The sequence below is a fragment of the Bufo bufo genome, chromosome 1, assembly GCF_905171765.1.
Source record: "Bufo bufo chromosome 1, aBufBuf1.1, whole genome shotgun sequence".
NCBI classification, from domain to species: Eukaryota; Metazoa; Chordata; class Amphibia; order Anura; family Bufonidae; genus Bufo; species Bufo bufo.
Genome location: NC_053389.1, coordinates 623,180,490 through 623,197,267, shown reverse-complemented (window position 1 = coordinate 623,197,267; position 16,778 = coordinate 623,180,490).

Here is a 16,778-nt window from a genome sequence, read left to right as displayed (position 1 = left end):
CCAAGGCTAATGCTGTACCTCATATGGATTCAAGCTGCCATTCAGTAAAGATAAGTTGAACTTTATTTCAAGTCTGGATCTCATTCATTATTACAAACAAGTTCCTCAATTACTCCTACTAACAACACTCAATTTATTGCAAGTGAGCCAGGATCCAGGAGTCCAGCCGTACCAAGGTAGGAGACACCGTTGACATTACACAGAGACACTATCCCCACTCTGGCATTCCTCACCTGGTACGTGAGTTACAACATCTTAAAGGGCCCTGCAACAGTACCCTGCGCAAGCTGCAATTGGCGTCACAAACAAATCATAGACTTTTATACACATATCCTGACCCACTGCATAATTGGCCACCGCACCATGGTCCTGCTCATTGCATTTTTGGCGTGACAGGAACAGGATCGGATCTAATTGTGTGCCTATCCCTGACAACAGAACAGGATCGGATTGTGTGTTTAACTAGATCAAGTCGCATGTTTCACAGTATTCACAGTATTCTCCAGCAGTCCAAGGGTTAATTCGCCATATTCGTAAAATGGCGCTTCTTCTACATGCCCAGAAGCTGGAAAAGTCAATGACGCCCTCTCTGGAGCGAGAAAATGTTGAATACGCCCCCCTAGAAGCGGGAAAACTAAAGACGGCCCACCATGAACTTTCTATTGTGAGCCGAGGGAATAAAGACTCCTCCCTCTGGACTCCACACTCATCTCTGGCAGCCTGCTTGTTCGAGGAGGCAGGAAAGATGGCGTAGCCTCGTCCCAAGTGGAACCAAATGTCAATTGGTGGAGAGCCGGTATATGAGGAGTACCTGCTGGAGATCCAGGTCGCCAGTTACTAAAGAGATGTGGTCCCTCCATCTTCTCTACCAGCCCGGAGGCAGTGGATCCCTCCGCGGCCAAAGATCCTGTGCCGCTTACCTGTGCCAGCGCCCCTGATGTTCTGGAGAAGGCCGCGGTCGATATCCCGGTCCCTGCGGAGGAGGATCTGAGGCAAGTCAAGTCTCCAGAGGCTGTGAATCCCTCCGCCTCTATTGCCGTCAGCGCGGAAGGCGAGATGACACACAAAATGGACGTTACTGCACAAGCTTGTGACCAGCCTGCACCGCGAATGGAGGTGGAAATCCATGACGACAACCAGGAGGCACCGGAACCGGCCGCCCGGCCGCGACTACAGGTAGGAGCTGCCGCGCTCCCTGAGGCCCCGGCCCGGTCCGCATCTGCCCCTGCACCGCATCCTACGACCACAGCAACCGCCACCAGGCCTAGGCCTGCTCCGCTGAAGACACCTCCTGGTGCGGCGGAGGCGGCTGGTGTTTCCACTCCGCTGCCCAGCTCCACTTCCATGAAACCCGGGAGTCTCAACCCTGAGGTGCCTCATGAAATCACCGCTCTTGCCCAGACGGCTTGGGAGTACAAGTCTGCCGTTGAAGAATGGGTAAAGCAGGTGGTGGATGACCCTCACCCAGGAGACCCCAGATTAACCCGATGGACCGGAACCGTCCTCTGGTTCTCTGTAGAGAGGGGGGTTGGTTTCCTCCAAGACAATCATTCAGGATCAGAAGTTTTCATGGGCAGACGTTCAGTTAAACAGCACTACCTGCCGCAGGCCCGTCACAATTTGTACGTGGAGGACCAGGTGGAGTATACCCCCATGCACTCCGTACAGGGCCCCTTTGCTGCCGGCGTGACCCTGTTGGACAAGCCTCTCACCCCTGCGGTCATCCCAGAGACCTGGCAGGAGGAACCAGGCTCTGCGGGCAAGACCAGATGTTTGCAGGAGACTCCTGATGGCAGGCTACGTTTTAGGGAGCAACCCCAGCCAGAGCCTGCGCCTCTCATCCCTGACCTGGCCGCACAACCAACCCTGAGGGTAGGACAGATTAATAATTCCGTCCTAACCTTTAACCCCAAAGTGCAGCCATACATTCTGCCGTGGAAGCAGCCTCTGGCCCCTGCTGTGTCCCTGCCTGAGCCCCTTCAGCCAGAGGTTCTGAACTCCTCTGTACCGACTGGGGATTCCGGATTACAGCGCGTTACTGCAGCGTTCTCTAGGCTGTCAGCACAGCCACTTCAACCACCCACCACTAGAGGGCAGTGGCGCACCACAGCCAGATTCTCCAGGCATATGATAAGAAGCAGAAGAGATATTGATCCCTGCCACATATTGCCAATACCTGCTGGGACCCAAGGCTAATGCTGTACCTCGAATGGATTCAAGCTGCCATTCAGTAAAGACAAGTTGAACTTTATTTCAAATCTGGATCTCATTCATTATTACAACCAAGTTCCTCAATTACTCCTACTAACAACACTCAATTTATTGCAAGTGAGCCAGGATCCAGGAGTCCAGCCGTACCAAGGTAGGAGATACCGTTGACATTACACAGAGACACTATCCCCACTCTGGCATTCCTCACCTGGTACGTGAGTTACAACATCTTAAAGGGCCCTGCAACAGTACCCTGCACAAGCTTCAATTGGCGTCACGAACAAACCATAGACTTTTATACACATATCCTGACCCACTGCATAATTGGCCACCGTACCATGGTCCTGCTCATTGCACATCCACATAGCCCTGCCCCAGAACTGGAAGAGATTGAGTGCACCGATGCCCAACCACTAATGTTTCAAGATGAGTACATGGGAGGACCACCGCAGCATGTCTCGAATGATGACGAAACACAGGTGCTAACTGCTGTGGCTTTCTGCAGTGTGCAGACCGACAAGGAGGGCAGGGGTGAAGACTGGGTGGAAGATGATGTGGAGGACGATGAGGTCCTCGACTCCACATGGAATCAAGGTCATGCCAGTGACCTGTGTAGTTCGGAGGAAGAGGCGGTGGTCCCACACAGCCACCAACACAGCAGAAGAGGGAGCAGGGTGCAAAAGCAGAGCGGTCGTCCCCTAGACAGTACGCCCGCTACTGCCCAATGCAGCAAGGGACCGAGCACACCAAAGCCAGCTCCAAGGAGTTCCCTGGCGTGGGAGTTCTTCAGACAATGTGCTGACGACAAGACACAAATGGTTTGCATGCTGTGCAATCAGAGCCTAAAGAGAGGCATAATCGTTCTCAACCTGAGCACAACCTGCATGAACAGGAATCTAAGTGCAAAGCATGAGCTGCATTGGAGTAGACACCTCAAAAACCAATAAAGGTCTCTGGCTCCTCCTGCTTCCTCTTCTGCTGCAGTCTCGGCCTCTTCATCCACCTTTGGAGTGACAATGACAGCTGCCCCCCCTGCAAACAGAGGATCTGCCAGCAACACCACCACCTGGGTCACCAAGCATCTCCACAATGTCCCATGGAAGCGTTCAGCTCTCCATCTCCCAAACACTGGAGCGGAAGAGGAAGTACCCCCCTTCCCACCGGCGATCCCTGGCCCTGAATGCCAGCATTTCAAAATTACTGGCCTTTGAAATGCTGTCATTCCGTCTGGTGGAGACGGAGAGTTTTAAAAGCCTTATGGCGGTAGCTGTCTCACAGTACGTTGTGCCCAGCTGCCACTACTTTTCCAGGCGAGCCATCCCTTTCCTGCACAACCAAGTGGGGGACAAAATCAGGTGTGCACTGTGCAACGCCATCTGTGGCAAGCTCCACCTAACTACGGATACGTGGACCAGTAAGCACAGTCAGGGACAGCACACTGGGTAAATACAGTGGTGGCTGGGCCTGAGGCGGATAGCAGTTTGACGCATGTCTTTCCACCACCGAGGATTGCAGGGCGCTTCAGTTTGGCTCATGTTGCTTCCTCCTCCTACTCCGTTTCCTCAGTCTCTACCGCCTCCTCATTCGGTAAGCGTAACACCTTCACCACCAACTTCAGCACAGCCAGGGGTAAAAGACAGCAGGCAGTTTTAAAACTTATCTGTTTGGGGGACAAACCCCACACAGCGCAGGAGCTGTGGGCAGGCATGGAACAACAGACCGATGAGTGGTTAGTGCCAGTGAGCCTCAAGCCCGGCCTGGTGGTATGCGATAATGGGCGAAATCTCGTAGCAGCTCTGGGACTAGCCGGTTTGACGCACATCCCTTGCCCGACACGTGCTGAATTTTGTGGTGCAGAGGTTCCTTAAAAATTACGTCAGAGCTGCTGCAGAAAGTGCAGGCCGTCTGTGCGCGCTTTCGGTGTTCTCACCCTGCTGCTGCTCGCCTGTCAGTGCTGCAGCGTAACTTCAGCCTTCCCGCTCACCGCCTACTATGCGACGTGCCCACAAGGTGGAACTCCACCTTGCACATGCTGGCCAGACTGTGCGAGCAGCAGCAGGCGATAGTGGAGTTTCAGCTGCAACATGCACGGGTGAGTCGCTCTGAAGACTAGCACCACTTCACCACCAATGACTGGGCCTCCATGCGAGACCTGTGTTCCTTGTTGCGCTGTTTTGAGTACTCCACCAAAATGGCCCGTGCCGATAACGCCATTCTCAGCGTTACTATCCCACTTCTATGCCTCCTTGAAAAAACGCTTCTGGCGATGATGGAAGAGGATGTGGCACGGGAAGAGGAGGAGTAAGAGGGATCATTTCATAGGGTTTCCGGCCAGTCATTCACAAGTGGCTCCGAGGGTGGGTTCCTGCACCCACAAACCCAAGGTACACAATTGTCCAGCCAGGGCACAGTTCTGGAGGATGACGAGGTGTAGGAGGAGGAATAGTGTTCACAGCAGGGTGGCACCCAAGCCAGCTCGTGGCCATCACTGGTGCGTGGCTGTGGGGATACAGAGGACACAGACGATACACATCCCACAGAGGACAGCTTGTCGTTGCCTCTGGGCAGCCTGGCACACATGAGCGATTAAATGCTGCAGTGTCTCCGCAACGACCGCTGAGTTGCCCACATTCTAACTTGTGCTGATTACTGGGTGACCACGCTGCTGGATCCCTGTTAGAAGGACAACCTGCTGTCCGTAATTCAGTCACTGGAGCGTGATCGTAAGATGCGTGAGTACAAGCGCACGCTGGTAGATACACTGCTGGTGGCATTCCCACCTGACAGCAAGGGCACAGTGGAAGCACAAGTCGAAGGCAGGAGGAAGAGGTCGCCAACACAGCTGGGGCACCACCAGCACCTTAAAAGGCAGGGTTAGCATGGCCGAAATGTGGAAAAGCTTTGTCAGCACGCCACAACAACCAGCACCACCAGCTGATATGGAACGTTTTAGCAGGAGGCAGCATTTCAGCAACATGGTGGAGCAGTATGTGTGCACACATCTACACGTACTAAATGACGGGTCTGCCCCCTTCAACTTCTGGGTTTCCAAATTGTTCACATGGCCTGAGCTTGCCCTTTACGCCTTGGAGGTGCTGGCCTGCCCTGCAGCCAGTGTATTGTCTGAACATGTGTTTAGCACGGCAGGGGGTGTTATCAAAGACAAGCGCAGCCGTCTGTCCACAGCCAATGTGGACAAGCTCATGTTCATTAAAATGAACCAGGCATGGATCCCACAGGACTTGTCCGTACCTTGTACAGAATAGACATGTATGGCCTTACTCAGCCATTGTTATCCGACAGCGCAATTGGTCATTTTTGTATTTTTGATATTTCCCACTATTTTGGGGTGTACCCTAATTTAAACAAAAAAAAAAACAACACAGAGTTTGGCTACCTCGTCCTCCTCCACCTCCGCTTCCACCTACAGTGCTACGTCCAACGCCTCCTCAACTTCCTACTCCATATGGACCTCCACCTCATAGATCAAGATAATTTATTTTTATTTTTACGTATTTTATTTTAAGTCATTTCACTAATTTGTCTGTTACATTGTCAGGTGAAATTCACCAATTTTTGGCTGTTAAATACCCCTGCTCTACCTAGTAGACAGGTAAACAAATTTTACTAATTTGTCTGTTACATTTTTGGCTGAAATTCACAAATTTTTTGCTGTGATATATCCCTGCTCTACCTAGTAGACAGTATACCAAAAATACTAAATACCCCAGTGACATTCCCTATAATTTTTTATTAATCATTCCAATAACAGGGCATCTTAATAGTCCTGTATTATTTATCGTCACTACCTCCCCAAGTCGGGAGTGGGTAAATGCTGCGTGCCCCTCCTTTACTTGGAAGCAGGCCCGGTGCTATAATAAGGCAGACCAAGCGGCCGCCTTAGGGCGCTGAGAAGGGGGGGGGGGTGGAAAAATTTAACACTTTTTTAATTATTTTTTTCATTAATCACTTGCATGCGGCCGGCCTCCTGCGGCTGTTCTCCTCTGTGTGGTGGTCCTCATATCTTCTCTCTGGGCTCCCGAGTCCTGACAAGTTGTTTGAGGACCTTTCCCACTCTGCCAATCAGTGGCCGCAGCTGTGTCACGTGTCAGGGCAGTGATTTCCCACTGAGCTTATCACTGTTCTGACACATGACACAGCTGCAGCCACTGATTGGCTGAGTGGGAAAGGTCCTCAAAGTCTTGTCAGGAGCACAGAGAGAAGATACCAGGACACAGAGGAGAAGGGGAGCTGCTGCAGATGGGACCAGGCCCAGGTGAGGAGCATAATTTTTTTTTTGCACAACATTAATAGAGGGGGGAAATGTGCCATGGAGGATGGGGGGAGAAATGTGACATGGAGGGGGTTGAAATGTGACACAAAGGGGGTGATGTAAAAAGCAGGGGGTGAGGTGACATGGAGGGGGAGAAATGTCACATTTCTCCCCCTCCATGTCACATCACCCCCTATGTCACATTTCTCCCCCCCCATGTCACATCACCCCCCATGTCACATTTCTCCCCCTCCATGTCACATTTCTCCCCCCTCCATGTCACATTTCAGCCCCCTTCATGTCACATTTCAACCCCCTCCATGTCACACCACGCCCTCCTTTTTACATCACCCCCACCGAGTTGTGGGGGGGGGGGGGGGGCGCCAAAATGTAGCTTCACTTGTGTGTGCAAAAATCCTTGCACCGGCCCTGCTTGGAAGCTTCGGCTTCAATAATTTGTCCCACATTTCCGCTCAATCACATTTAATTTCATACACTGACCTTCCTTAGATGTGGTATCCCTTTCTCATGCTCCCTCTCCGGCGTGGAACCCTGATTCGCCGCTAACCGTGATCAACATGATAGGCGCAGAAAATAACATCGAAAGTTGATAGAGCAGATATTCAATTGGATCGTGGACATCACGGGGACGTGCGACATGGTGGAGCAGTATGTGTGCACACACCTACACGTACTGACTGATGGGTCTGCCCCCTTCAACTTCTGGGTCTCCAAATTGGGCACATGGCCTGAGCTTGTCCTTTATGCCTTGGAGGTGCTGGCTTGCCATGCAGCCAGTGTATTGTCTGAACGTTTGTTTAGCATGGCTGTAGGGGGTTATCACAGGTTATATTTCCCAATGTTTTGGGGTGTACCCTAATTTAAACAAAAAAATAAAAAATTTCAATTAAAACCAAAAAACTGGTGTTGGCTACCTCCTCCTCCTCCACCGCCGCTTCCACCTACACATCCACCGCCTCCTCAACCTCCTACTCCATATGGACCTCGTCCTCCTAGATCAAGATTATTATTTTTTATTTTTATGTATTTTATGTTATTTAAGTAATTTCCCTATCCACATTTGTTTGCAGAGCACTTGCCATGCTTTTAACCACATTTTGATGCCATTTGCAGCCCTCTAGAACTTTCCATGACTTTTTATAGCCATTTTAGTGCTCAAAAGTTTGGGTTCGGGGTCAAGTTCGGGGTCCGAACTCAAACTTTTTTTTGAAGTTCGGCTGAACCCGTCGAACCTGAACATCCAGGTGTCCGCTCAACTCTACTGTTCACTAATGTGTCTCTCCCAGTCGTTGTGGTGCATTTGAGCTTCACTGGTTCTGTAGCCACTTGTAATTTCTTGCAGATTTCTTGATCAATGAAGGTGACGTCACGCTGGGCATCCAGTAGCGCATAGGCGTATACCTTCTTGTTACTCCTTTTATGATTTGAAATGCACACTGGTACAACCATTGATGTGAGATTGCTTTCTCCTTCCCTCACTCTGAAAGAGAATACCAATACCTTATTTTCTTCATCAGTATCTTTAGGTATTGAGGATTTATCTTTCTTTGGAAGTTCTTCATGTAGTGGTGTAGGATAGTGTCCTTTGCAAACACTGCATGTGGCCTTTTTCTTACACTCCTTAGTAACATGGCCTTTTCTTAGGCATCCAAAACACTGTTGGTTATCCAGCACAAACGTTTTCTTTTCTTCTGGGGACTGCGCCTTCAATTGTTGGCACTTATGTATGGAGTGGTTCTCTCCACAGAACATACACTTGAAGGTAGTCTGAAGATTTGTCGGTTCTGTCTCTCTACTGATCCCAGTAGTGACTTTGAACTTGCTCTCGCAGGTATCTGGACCTTTAGCTGCTGTGTTGGTTGCAAAGCTAGTTGCTCTTGCACATTTTATTTCTCTTGCAGGCCTTTCTTCTAAGGATTTTAAGACGTAAGATGATGTTACTGGATTACATGCTATCCATGCTTCCTTATTGACGAACTCAGAGAACTCTTTAAAACTTGGGAAGTTCTTGCCTAGATCTAAATGTTCAGTCACATAGCAATTCCATCTAGAAGCCACTACTTCAGGTAGCTTAGTTAGCATCCTGTGGTTTTCTAGATAGTTGTAATTCCAGTCCTGGAACATGTGGGATGGTATTGCTGCATTCTTGCAGGAAGTCACTGTACTCATGGAGTCTGAAAGTGTTCTTTAGGACCTATTTTTGGCCAGTTATTAAATTTCTCTCTAAAAGCTCTTTGTACTAAGAAAGGATGACCATATCTTGCATTTAATTTTTCCCAAGCTTGCTTGTAGGCTTCTTCATCTTTTCTATAGAAGTTACCTTCAAGAACTTTCTTTGCTTCCCCACCAACAGATCTCTGAAGGTAGAATAACTTGTCAATTGGACTGAAGCAATGATGCTAAATGATCATTTTAAAAACTTGCCTTCCATTCTATGAACTTCGCTATGTCTCCTGAAAATACAGTGGGTTCCGGCACGGGAAGTCTAGCGAGGACTGTTCTCTGTTGTCCTGTTGGGACAATAGTTGTAACACTCTCCTGAGCATTGCCATGGTATCTAGGAATAGAATCATCCGGTTCTATTTTCTTACTTAGTTCTGAATTAGGTGAGTCCTTTTCTTTATCTTTTCTGGTAGAGATAGAGGGTAAATTCACACACCTTTTTCCTAATACTGGACTGGGCCTCTCTGTTTTTCTGAACAGGGATAGAGGGATAACAACTTATTCTCTTACTAAATGCTGGAGATTCTCTTCCATTCTCATGGGCGTAAGTAGGAAAGTAGGAGTCTGCTTCTTCACTTAGAACACATTTGAACCTATGACTACTCTGATTCATATACTCTTTGTGTACTCTGAGTCTGGCTTCTTTGATTCTACCTTCTTTTTGCCTTTCCAGACTTTTCATCTGTTGGCGCTGTGCATCTATTTCAACTTCCATCTGATGGCGTTGTGCATCCATTTCAGCTTCCATCTGATGGCATTGTGCATCCTTTTCAGCTTCCTTTTCAGCGATCAGTTGGCGCTGCGCCTCGATAGCAGCTTCCATTTCAATTTCTGCTCTCTTGACAGCAAGTTGTTCAGCTAATTCCTTTCTTTTGGCTGAAGTATTTGAGGACTTTGATATGGGGGTGGCACTTCTGCTAGCGAAGGAAGTCACACTTGAGATTGTGGTTCCCCCTAAGGACCTATCATAGTCTCTCATAAAAATCTCGTTCATTCTACTTCTTGCTTTAACTTCATCATAATTAGCTGCAGATGAAAGTTCTCTCATGAGCTTTACTAAATCTTTAGTGACTGCACATGTGTCCATGCTCCTTACAATGTCCTGGGAAGGTGTCGTAAGCGACCGCAGGTTGACATATGCTGCCATAAGCTCTGATTCAGATTCTTCTACAGTTTCTACCATATCACTCAAGTTCCCTTTTATACTTTCTTGTTTTAACTTTCCATGAATGTCTTTAATGTATAATTTTCACTTCTCATACATTCTGGTGAACCTTTTTCCTTTTAATGCTGCTTCTTGCTCCAAATTTTCTAGTATCTTCGGGGTCGATTTTCTGGCAAGTGATGAACGTCTTAGTTCATCTGTTTGGGCTATATTTGTTTGAGGCAAGACTAATGCTGCCTCAGACTTTTATACCTCAGACAGGTTCCCTTGCACTTCCCCCTCTACTCTTTCTTTGTATCCTCTAACAGTGGCATGGTAATACTAAGAAATAAATGACTTTTACTTTAAGTACAACAGCGATAAATGCAGGCAATAAATGACTTTCATTTTAAATACAATAGAGTCTGTGTAATACAAACTGTCCTTTGTTTTACTTTAAAGTATTTATCTGAACACAAAAATGTCTCTTTATGCCAAAGCCTATATGCAATGATGAGTAATAAAAGGAAAGCTCTAACCTTATTCTGAAAAGCAGGATACTGCGATCTGAAGGTTGCTGAAACAAATGTCTGTCTTAAAGGAGACTTGTCTTTTCTCGATGCGATGCGATGCTCTGCGCTGACTTGCAATGCTCTGTTCAGACTTCTGATGCTCTGCGCTGAGTTGTGATGCTCTGTGCAGACTTGCGATGTGCTGGCTTGGACACACTGCTGCAGGCTTTGGGCCTAGTGGCGGGAAACTAGCTGACTGCAGTACGTGGTCTGTAAGTGGATAGCGGTGCAGGCACTCTAGCTCTGGACTTTGGCCTCCCACCATGCATCTCTTTCTCTCTCTAGGGATCGCAGGAGGGTTGGCGCTCTTTCTCTGACTATCTTGCCTTTGCGGTTCTGCCACTTTAAGAGTCGGCTGCAGTTTGACTAATGCGCACGTTTTATGGCCTTTATGGTAGCTCCACTGAGGTGTCTTTGCTTGCTCACTCAGGGAACAGTTGCTGCGCAGCGGTATATGCTGGTGCTCTGCTGCTCTGATGCGCTCTTTAGTGTGCAAGTTGAGGAGCGCTATGGTTTCTATGAAGTGCCTTTAGCGCTGTGGCATTAGAAGAATTTTGATATCTCTGACTTTTAGTCTAACCAGACTGTCTATTACTCTGTAATTCCTCTAGCGCCGTTCTATGGAAACAGTAGGTTTAAAGAGCACAGCAAATGCTTCAAATAACTTCTTTATTAACTTCAACTTTTCTTCATATATAACACTGCTGCCTCCGCAGCAGATAGCCCATGTATAAAACACGTGTTGAAAAGATATCACTATATGGCGGTATGCATAAGATGGTGGTTCAACTGTTCAATCTTGTCATTTAACATAAAATGGTGGATATATTTCTCTCTTCGGTATCTGTACTATCACTTTAAGTTATTTAAGCACTTTATGATCTCTCTGAGAGGTTTATCTGAGGTCTAACTAATAGTTCTGCTTGCTCAACTTGGTTTGCAGTTTGCAGTATGCAAATGCTTATGATCTTGTATAAACAACAGTTTTCGCAGTTTGTATTCAATTTGTATGGAATCTGGTTTTTATGCTTGCAATTTGTATTTGTAATTTGTATTTGGTGGAACTGTAAGTAAACACACATATAACTGGTTCAGTATAGAGTTGTTATCACTATACTAACAATATAAACATTATATAACTGTTTTAAATACCTATTTTGGCCTCTTGTTACCATAAAACTGGACTCTGACTGAAACTGTGTGTCTGTTCAGCTCCTCTCTCTAGTGAGTAATGATTCTAGCAGCTCCTGCTAAGGGAATTACCAGACAGGATGTGTGTGAGGCTGGCTGTGATTGGTGAAAACTCTTGCTGTGTGAGAAGCTGGCTGTGATTGGTCTAGATTTCTGCCCAGCAACAACAGATTAACACTATGATTTCTGTTTCTGCTGTGTCACTGAGCTTACCTTACATTACAAATTAAATCTTAAAGGCATATTATCTTTTTCTGCTTCTGTGAACACAATATATAAGTTATATGACATCCAAAACATGATGTCACAGTAAATAACTCTGCTTTTGTCTTTAACACATAAACATAGGAACTGTATTAAGGCTATTGGCAGGTTTAGCTGTATACACATATAAGCTATACGAGCAACCTAGGACAGGTCTTAGCTGGCCAGCTACACACAGCAGCAGGCCCTCACCTCAAATGTTTTTAGAGGGTCATCTCAGCAGCAGACCCTCACCCCTAATGTTTTAGGGGGTCACCAGCAGGCCATCAATCATAATTTTTCAAGGGTGTTTATGATGCCCTCCTTTATGTGTAATAAAGAGTGTATTGGAGCGCCGGTTCCTTGTAATTTTTGGCACTTAGTGCATAGGCTTTATGAGTGTAGGAGTCCCACTACCTGAACAATTGTACCACAATATGAATGAGGCCCTCCTTTATGTGATATACAGGTTCCTTGTAATTTTTGGCAGCACTTGCACTTTATACGTACCAGTAAATATACAGGAAAGAATGTTTCCTAACAAATTTTCCTCTATAATCGAGTTTATCTTCGGTTTTGTGTGTATTATTGTCAGTCTGTAAAAGTGGCGTACTACTTGGGCAACATCGGTCCCAGCAGTGACCTGGGAGTCCAAGATGCATCCAGACATCCTCCCCATGCTGTTCCCGAACCATTTCAGTGGTGTTTCCATCAATTTCTGACCTTTTTATGTGAACCAGACACCCTCCCCTCTTCAGAGCAGGGGGTGCCTGGTTTAATGCTCAGGTTCTCTCATTGACTTGCATTGTGCTCGCACCCGAGCATCCCAAAGTGTTCTACTCGAGCACTTTGATGCTCAATCAACAATACTGCTTATGCATGGCATCCTACTCTTTTTGAAGGGGGGCCCTGAGGTCAATGAGGTCCTGAGGTACAGAGTTATGAGCCTCTACACAGCAACGCAGCTGATCTCATAGGTTTTTAATGGGATTCAGGTCTGGAGAAAGTGCAGGCCATTTGAGGTACCCCAGTCTCCATCAGCCATTCCCTAATGAGACCTTGATGAGCTGGCACATTATTGTCCATGAAGATGAAATTAGGCCTGTGTTGTTCGTGCAGAGGCACAGTGACTGGATTAATGATGTTATTCAAGTAGTATGGGCTTGTCACTGTACCATTCACAAAGTGTAGGGCAGTTCTGTATTGACTAGACACACCTGCCCACACTGTAACACCACCACCACCACCAAAGGCTCGTCTGGTGACAACAGTGGCTGATGCATATTCTTCTGCTCAGTGTGAATGGACTTTCATCAGTTAACAGCACTGAGGCCAACTGGTCCCTCGTCCATGGTAGATGTTCTCTGGCCCATGCAAGACAATGATGCCTGTAGTCAGGTACCCTTGCAGATCTTCTAGCATGCAGACCACCCTGATGTAAATGGTTTAGAATGGTCTGACATGACACTTGGATGCCTCTCACCTTCCTTAAATATGCCTGGAGGTGTGTGGCATTAATCATCTGGTTCCTCAAGAAATAGTTTAGAATGAAGGGGTCGTCAGTATGGGATGTGGCCAAAGGACGTCGACTTCTATGCTTTTCTGTGACTCTTCCATTCTCTCTGTTGAAACCTGCTGATAACACTCTGTGACACTCTACGGGTCCATTCACACATCCACAAATGGGTCCACATCCGTTCCGCAATATCGGGAACGGGTGTGGACCCATTAATTCTCTATGGGGCCGGAAGAGATGCTGAGAGCACACTATGTGCTTTCCGCATCCGCATTTCCAGAGTGCGGCCCCGAACTTCCGGTTTCGGGAATAGAACAAATGATCCTGATAACTTCAGTGGAGATGAAGGCTGCAATCACCTCCGCTGTATGTGGACAAGCAGTCGATACAGCTATTGCTTGTTGTCATGGAAAATCATTGTTCCTGGGCAGAAGACCACTGTTTATACACCACGATCTGCTGCACAGGTACAAGGATTTTTGATGCTGGCAGATCGACATGATCACCCAATAAAAAGAGCATTTGTTCGTTCATCAGGTTAGCGCCTGCACTTTTTCCATAGGCCAATTATTAAGAAGAAGCATTTATACAAACGCTCATCCCTGATAATCTGCTAGATCATCGGTCCATGTAAAATGACCTGTTGTGACTGAGACCTGGTAGGAGAAGGCCCTGCCCTAAAAGGTTATGGGGAAGATTTATCAAACTGGTGTAAAGTAGAACTGCCTATAGCAACCGGATTCCACCTTTCATTTTTCACAGCTCCTTTGGAAAATAAGGGTGGAATCGAATTGGTTGCTAAGGGCAACTAAGCCAGTTCTACTTTACACCAGGTTAATAAATCTTCCATCTAGTAGTTTTCCTTTGTATTCTTAAAAGCATGATTTGCAATATGGGCCATTACAACATTAACTATCACCCTGATGTTCTGTATGCTGGGTCTGATATTTGTAAGATACCGTAGGTCTGGTTAATAGGGATGAGCAAATCGACTTTGGATGAAACATCCAAAGTCGATTCGTATAAAACTTTGTTCTAATACAGTATGGAGCAGGAGCTCTGTACAGTATTATAATGTATTGGCGCCAATGAGCCAAAGTTATTGCTTTGCGAAGTCTCGCGTGACTTCGCTAAATAACTTCATAAATTAATTTGTACTGTAAAAAAACATTACCCGAACTCGGGTTCAGTTCAAAGTGGCAGTATCTTCGGTTCCAAGTGGCAATAACTCATCGGAGCCAATACATTCTAATACTGTACGGAATTTAACTTTTTTTTTGGAAGATTTGCAATTTTAGCTGTACAGAGCTTTACTTTTTTGAATATTTCCAATTTTGATAATCCTTGCTGTTGTACAGGAAAAATTTAACAGCAAAACAAACCTTAATATTTATTATACTGATTCTGCTGTTTACAGAAACACCCCATATGTGGTAGTAAACTGTTGTATCGGCACAATGCAGGGCTCAGAAGGAAAGGAGCGCCACATGTTTTTTGGAAGGCATATTTTGCTGGAATAGTTTTTGGGTGCCATGCCCCTTTTGAAGAGATGTTGAGGTACTCCGACAGTGGAAACCCCAACAAAATTATCATATTTTGGAAACTATACCCCTCAATGAATTTATTGAGGGCTGAACTGTGCAAATTTAGAAACACTTGGCTGTGAAAATCAAAAATTTAATTTCTTCCAATAAAATGTTGCTTAGTCACAGATTTTTCATTTTCACAAGTGGTAATAGGACAAAATGCACTTGTGAAATCACCTGGTTCTTGTTAAAAGCAATCTCCTCCATTGCCTCGGGCCAATTACAGGGTAAGTTCACACATAAAAGATACACTGCAGGTTTTCAATCGCAGAATTGAGTTTTGGGGTCACTTACCTTCTGGTATGTAAATAAGCAGGTTTATATATACAGTCAGGTCCATAAATATTGGGACATCGATACAATTCTAACATTTTTGGCTCTATACACCACCACAATGGATTTGAAATGAAACGAACAAGATGTGCTGTAACTGCAGACTGTCAGCTTTAGGCCCCTTTCACACGGGCAAGTATTCCGCGCGGATGCGATGCGTGAGTTGAACACATTGCACCCGCACTGAATACCAACCCATTCATTTCTATGGGGCTGTTCACATGAGCGGTGATTTTCACGCATCACTTATGCGTTGCGTGAAAATCGCAGCATGCTCTATATTCTGCGTTTTTCACGCAACGCAGGCCCCATAGAAGTGAATGGGGTTGCGTGAAAATCGCAAGCATCCGCAAGCAAGTGCGGATGCGGTGCGATTTTCACGCACGGTTGCTAGGAGACGATCGGGATGGAGACCCGATCATTATTATTTTCCCTTATAACATGGTTATAAGGGAAAATAATAGCATTCTGAATACAGAATGCATAGTAAAATAGCGCTGGAGGGGTTAAAAAAATTAAAAAATATTTAACTCACCTTAGTCCACTTGATCGCGAAGCCCGGCTTCTCGTTTGTCTCCTTTGTTGAACAGGACCTGTGGTGAGAATTAATTACAGGAACAGGACCTGTGATGATGTCACTCCGGTCATCACATGATCCATCACATGATCTTTTACCATGGTGATGGATCATGTGATGACCGGAGTGACGTCACCACAGGTCCTTTTCCTGTAATTAATGCTCACCACAGGTCCTGTTCAACAAAGGAGACAGACGAGAAGCCGGGCTTCGTGATCAAGTGGACTAAGGTGAGTTAAATAATTTTTTATTTTTGTTTAACACCTCCAGCGCTATTTTACTATGCATTCTGTATTCAGAATGCTATTATTTTCCCTTATAACCATGTTATAAGGGAAAATAATACGATCTACAGAACACCGATCCCAAGCCCGATCTTCTGTGAAGAAGTTCGGGTTTGGGTACGCAACATGCGCGATTTTTCTCACGCGAGTGCAAAACGCATTACAATGTTTTGCACTCGCGCGGAAAAATCGCGGGTGTTCCCGTAACGCACCCGCACATTTTCCCGCAACGCCCGCGTGAAAGAGTCCTTAATTTGAGGGTATTTACATCCAAATCAGGTGAACGGTGTAGGAATTACATATGTGCCTCCCACTTGTTAAATGACCAAAAGTAATGGGACAAAATAATCATAAATCAAACTTTCACTTTTTAATACTTGGTTGCAAATCCTTTGCAGTCAATTACAGCCTTAAGTCTGGAACGCATAGACATCACCAGACGCTGGGTTTCATCCCTGGTGATGCTCTGCCAGGCCTCTACTGCAACTGTCTTCAGTTCCTGCTTGTTCTTGGGGCATTTTCCCCTCAGTTTTTTCTTCAGCAATTAAAATCCATGCTGAATCTAATTCAGGTCAGGTGATTGACTTGGCCATTGCATGACATT